The sequence below is a fragment of the Phasianus colchicus genome, chromosome 2 (assembly GCF_987193195.1).
Source record: "Phasianus colchicus chromosome 2, bPhaCol1.hap1.1, whole genome shotgun sequence".
Taxonomy (NCBI): Eukaryota; Metazoa; Chordata; class Aves; order Galliformes; family Phasianidae; genus Phasianus; species Phasianus colchicus.
The window spans coordinates 110,563,834-110,569,633 of NC_143437.1; the positions used below are offsets into that span (position 1 = coordinate 110,563,834).

General features: G+C 49.6%; 1 pseudogene; it reads left to right on the top strand.

Annotated features, from left to right (window-relative positions):
• The first annotated feature begins 1,834 nt into the window (after window positions 1-1,834).
• On the top strand, window positions 1,835-3,098 carry LOC149919279 (uncharacterized; annotated as a pseudogene).
• The last annotated feature ends 2,702 nt before the right edge of the window (window positions 3,099-5,800 follow it).

A 5,800-nucleotide genomic window follows, 5' to 3' on the forward strand; every position in this document is an offset into this window, starting at 1 on the left:
CTTGTCATAATCTGAGCGAGGGACAAGCTCTGCTTGGTTTATGAGGGTGTGAGGGAATATCGAGATCTAAAACAAGAGAATGGGTGGGGAGCAAGGTGACTGTGGTTTGCTTTGAGTTTCGAACTGCTCAAGTCCACTAGAAATAGGCAAAATATTTCATTATTTTCCCTGTACTGAGTGTCTTTTTTCCATCATGAGGGGTCTCCTCATCTTTTTATCGGTCCACAAACTATTTCCCATCATATTTTCCCTATTCCTTTGAGGAGGATGGGTGGAAGAATTGCGCGCTGGATTTTAGTTGTCCATCAGTGTGAAACCACCACACATGGAGTCTAGTAGTAATTGAAATAACCTAGTTCAACTGCTGGTCAAGGAGGACTCAGGTCTGCCACAGACATTTTTACGTGAGAATTTCACTTCTCTTCATCAGTGAAAGGAAACACCTATAGAGAACAATTCATCCCATCCTCAGGCACTCAGAGTGACGTGGCTTCTGAAGGGAAAAGTCCAAAACCAAAGGCTGGAGAGATCAAGAAGCACAAATAATCTGCTCCTACCATATGGTAGAGCTGTCTGGGATATCTTGCAATGTCGTAGGTGGTACCAGACAGCTCTGCATAAGTAGCTGAGCTGAGATCCGCCATGATGGTGAACGCAACTCAGACCCTTCCCACGATTGGAAGCACCCTCCTACAGACAGCTCAGATGTCAGACTTGATTCCCACTCAAGCTACCTTACACTTCTTCCTTCACCCGCAGCTTCTCCAAAATGAGCAGCTGCCTTGAGCTCCGTAGAGAAGGCGGGACAGCTTAGGATCTAGATGTGTTATCTCAACAAATTCTCAAAGAGATTTCCCATGCCCAAATCTTCATGTCAGTTGATCTTTATTCGAGAATTCATGGAGGGATCCCTCAGTGAAAGATCTGCCAAAGCAGTGGTTTTTTTTAAAGCACCCATGATGTTCAAGAGCACAGTTTCAGTTGCTGCAGCTGTCTAGCAATGTCAGTCTGGACTTGTGTGTTTTTGTCCAGCTCTTCATCTGCTTTGGGGACTAGAAACTTTGAAGTAACATGCCAGTGCTTCTGAAGAGCCTTTCAGATTTCACCCCTTGGTTTCAGTTACTTCTACCAATCACCTATCTCCTACTGTACTTCTCTGATCTTCCTCTTAGAATACTTATTTGCTCACTGAAAACTGGGAAATCTTCTGTGACAATTCCTGCTTTAGAATTGCAGCATTACATCCTGTAAATGGAACTAGGCCATGGAGCCTGCTAATTTTTTAAGCTTGTTAAGACACCAAGGCATTAACGTATTAAAGCAATGCCTTACAAACAAAACACACAAGAGTACAATAAATTACAATAAACTTACACTTAAATATAACCTGCTTAAAAATGCACGTCTTAAGATTTAAAACACATGTGGCTTTGAAGAGGAACAATTTTTTTTTCTTCTTTTCTCCATTCTATCCCGTTAATTGAAAAAGGGATGATATACTTGAAAGTCTTCACCACCTCATCCACTTATTGGGGACGTGGCAATATCAGCTGAACAGCAGTGATGACCAAGCAGTGGATGGCGGCATCACCGTGGTGATGACCCTGAGGGAAGGTGAGGACCGGCACCACAGCCAAGCCCTCGTTTGTGACATGTCTGTGTGATAAATTGTGACTGCCCAGCCCAGCCTGCTTTAACGTGGGAGCGGCAGCCCAGCCGATCAGTTCGTGCCTGGCCTCCGACCGAGCGTGTGTGCGAGGACTGGAGTGTGGACAGGGCGAGTTTGGAGCTGGCACGTGCTCTGGGTGCTGCTAGCGCAGCTCTCAGCGGCCGTCTCAGAGCCACTTGTGCTTTACCCGGACCCTGCTGGGAGCAGGCAGACGGGACATTGCGCAGAGCCGCGTGCAGCAGTGCAGGTAGGCAATGCCTCCCACTGGAGGAACCCTCCCCAGGTCGCCTATGCCCGGGGGTTTCTTGCCGAGGGACCGGGGCATCACTGCCACCTGCCCATGGGGCAGCAAGCGACCATGGCCTCTCTTTCTCTTTTGCAGTTTGGGACACCTTCTGCTGCCGCAGCACCAGTGAGAGGAGCAGCTTCCCGACCTCAGCTCTCCCCAGCCCACCGCAGAGCCTGGGGCCATGGACGTGCCATCCGACTGGACCTGCCCCGTCTGCGGGCAAGCTCGGGAGGACGTGGCCTACGTGACCCCCTGCCAACACCGGCTCTGCTACGGCTGCGCCGTCTGGTGGGCCGAGAAGAAGCCGAGCTGTGCCGTGTGCGGGCACAAAATCATCGGCATCCGCTACTCGGTGCGGGCGGACGACGATTATCTCGAGTGCTCCGTCCCGCAGCCCGCGGGACACTCAGACGGCGGCCCGCAGGACGAGCAGGGGCCTGCAGAGCCGGTGCTCATCGCAGCCGAGCACGACTTCCCAGCCGAGGTCTGGGCCGCGTTTTTCGACCGGCATCCCGAGGACCTCGCACCCCTGCTGCACTGGCTGCAGCAAGAGATCCGGGAAATGTCGAGCGACGACTGGTGGGAAGTGCAGGCGGGGCTGTGGGCCACCGTGAGCCTCCTCTGCCAGCACGGGCTCGACCGGGCGGCCTTGGTGCGGGAGCTGCAGCCCATCACCGACGGCGACGCGACGCCCTTCGTACGGCGCCTCGTCGGCGTCGCCGCAGCCCTGTACGGCCCCCGGATCCGCCGCCAGCCGGACCGGCGGGACCCTGCAGCCGGCCCCAGCGTCGGCGCCTCCCGCCGGGACCCTCCCGCCTCCGGCGCCGAGGAGCCGCTCGGCAGCTCCGCCGGGGGACCCGGGCACCCCGGCGCCGCCGCCGCGGCGGAGGAGCCGCGGGAAGAGCCGGGGCGGGCGGCGGCAGCGGGCCCTTCCGCCCGGAGCGGAGAGCGCTCGTGTGGGGGCCCCGGCGCGCCCCGAAGAGGAAGACCCGCAGCGGCCCCCAGGATTCGCCCCCGACCCGCAAGAGGCGGCCCCGACGGCGGCGCTAGGCCGGCACCCGCTGCCAGCAGAGCAGCCTCCGCTGCTGGAGGCCGACATCTGCCTCCCGGCCTGCTGCTGGGAGAGACAATAAAAGCACGTCAAACGAAAAGAAAAGGCTCCGCGTTCTTGACGAGGCTGCCGGCGCTGCCGGCCCTACCCGTGCCGCTTTCTCCCCTTCTGGTCCCGTGGCAGCTGTAGAACCGCTGCTTTGTTTCCACGGCCCTAAACTGGCACTCGTGACAGCACCAACGAAACACGCGTGGGCTTCTCCTAGCAGTCACAGTGCAGATGCCCTACCCTGCTGCTTCACGGAGGGTTATGCTTGTGTGTGTCGGCATTTGTTCGTTATCACAGCACTTAGGAGCACGATACAACACAAGAATAGCAGTGCAGATGTTGAAGTGATGTGTATTTGTCCCATCCTATGCTGTTTCCCCCATCTGCGTTGTATATACAGCATAAAGATTGCATTTGGACGTCTGCTTCTCTCTCTCCAATTTCCACAGCTGAAATCTATGTATTTTGCATGGATTGTCCAGATAAAGTCCGAGCAATTAACTTCCTTTTCTCCTTGATTTACTGCACAACCTGCTCACCACCTGCGTGTCCTGAGCGTTTTCCAGAGGGAATACTGTCCCTGGGGACACAAGGAGAGCATTTCCATTTCAGGAAGAAGCTTAGGAAGTGTCCTCCTCACGTTCAGCAGGAAGGCAAGTCTAGCTGCATTTAAGTCAATATAAAATATGCATTCACTCCTGTGTGGCCAGAACTTTACTTTTCACCTTTAGCAAAGCAAAGACATCTCACTCAGTATGTCTGCCTCTTCATCCTGCTATGTTCTTCAGTGTCAGGGTAATGGGAACCTGCTTATAGTCAAACAGGCAACCTTTGGCTGGAATTAATCTTCAGGGCTTTTTCCAAAACCTATTCCAAAAATGAGTTAGCCACAAATCTGTAAAACTTCAGTAAAGGTTCTGGAGATAGCAATGGTAGCTGGCGCCCAGTTCTTTATTTCAGCGGCTTGGCACGAGGCAGCATTAGAGTTGGGCTTTGGGCTTTGGTTTGCAGAACAGCCCCGTGCTGCAGGAAAAATTCTGCACTTGGTGCTTGACTTTGCATTTGTACTGTTCAGAGAAGCTTTTAGCTGCTGTCTGAGTGCAGCACTGAGACGTATTGCTGATAACAACGCTCTCTAACTTTCCTTTAGAAACATAATAGAAAGTTGCAGTTTCCAAAGGACTCACTGTGCTGTGAAAATGGTGGCACTGTGAAAGGGATGAGTGAGGTCTCGCCAGCTGCCTGCTTTCCTTCCCCTGGCCTGGTGCTCTTCACACCAGCCTTAGGCCTTTTAGATCATTTTGCAACTTCACCTCTCTGGTATAAGCACTTTTTTCTTTGTTTTTCTGAAGGAATTACTGAAAACTCTATTTTTCATGTATTTTTGGGTGTCTCATGGTGAGGATGGTAATGTAAGTTGCCCCGATGGGTGTTTGGTTCTGTTGGCTGAAATAATTACAAAGCTCACGATGTACTTAAGTATCTGCGGCTCCAAATCATGTTCCCTGTTCTGCATAAGGAATAATATTAGTGTCTGCAAAAGGACCCTGTTGACTTCAGCAGATGTGCCTGCTTTGCTCTTGGTCCAGAAGTGGTATTTCTCATGTTCAAGAGAAATCAGTTCATGTAATGAATTAGTGAGTCTTTATATTTCACATAACTGAATGTGACAGTGCCATTTGATATGGACAATTAAACTGTACTTTGCTCACAAAACTAGATAACTCTACAGATACTGTGCCATCTTGGAATTTGCTTTCAGTGAGTTGAATAGCATTGCACAGCTCGAAATGCAATTGAAAATTTATCTTTAGCTTAGTTCTAGCCTTTGAAATGAATCTCTTTTAAGACAACCAGATTAAAAAGAGGAAAATCAAAACAGGATAATTTCAGCTACGCTGCATATTCACAACTTCCCAGTTTTTAGGCTATTTCAATGACAGATATTGTGAAGACACAATACAACCAACAAAAAATGGATTTTATCCAACCTAAAACTCCCCTGTCTCACTTTAAAACCATTCCCCCTTGTCCTATCACTATCCACCCTTGTAAAGAGCAGTTTCCCCTCCTGGAAGGCCATGAGGTTTTCCCAGAGCCTTCTCTTCTCCAAGCTAAACAAGCACAGTTCCCTCTACCTAAATGTTTATGATGGGAATTCTAACATTAAAGAACATATCATGCTAACTTATCTTGCTGTGGAAGTGCAAGGTTTATCAACATTGTGTCCAGAAACTAAAGGATGTTAATAACCAAATACTGTTTCCTAGCCTGAGATCTGAAGAATAACTCCAGTTAATAAAAAACATCCTACTCTATGCACTGATGAGGCTGTAGAGTTTTCATTCTTCACATATAATAGATCTTCAAATATTTCCCCGACGCTGTGATTACATGAGTAGATATTGAACACATCCCTTGGGTTGGATGTCCCAATCATAGAGGAGAATGCTAGTTAGTTTAGCAACAAAATTCTTAAAAGTTTGCCTTTTCAGCTGCTGCTGTATTTGCCACACTTTGAGGTTTCTGAAAGTTAACACTGTATCAAATCTGACTTCTTGTTAACAATCTCAATGACTTGAATCATAGAATCATGAATCTTGCCTTTATCACAGTCCTCAGATGTCCTTTGCATTCCATCACTTCTATGAAATACTGTCTCTCTCTTACCAAATTGCAGTTTTCATTGTGACAAACACAGTTTTTACCTCTACATCTTAATTCTCCTCAGGTGTTTGCAGGC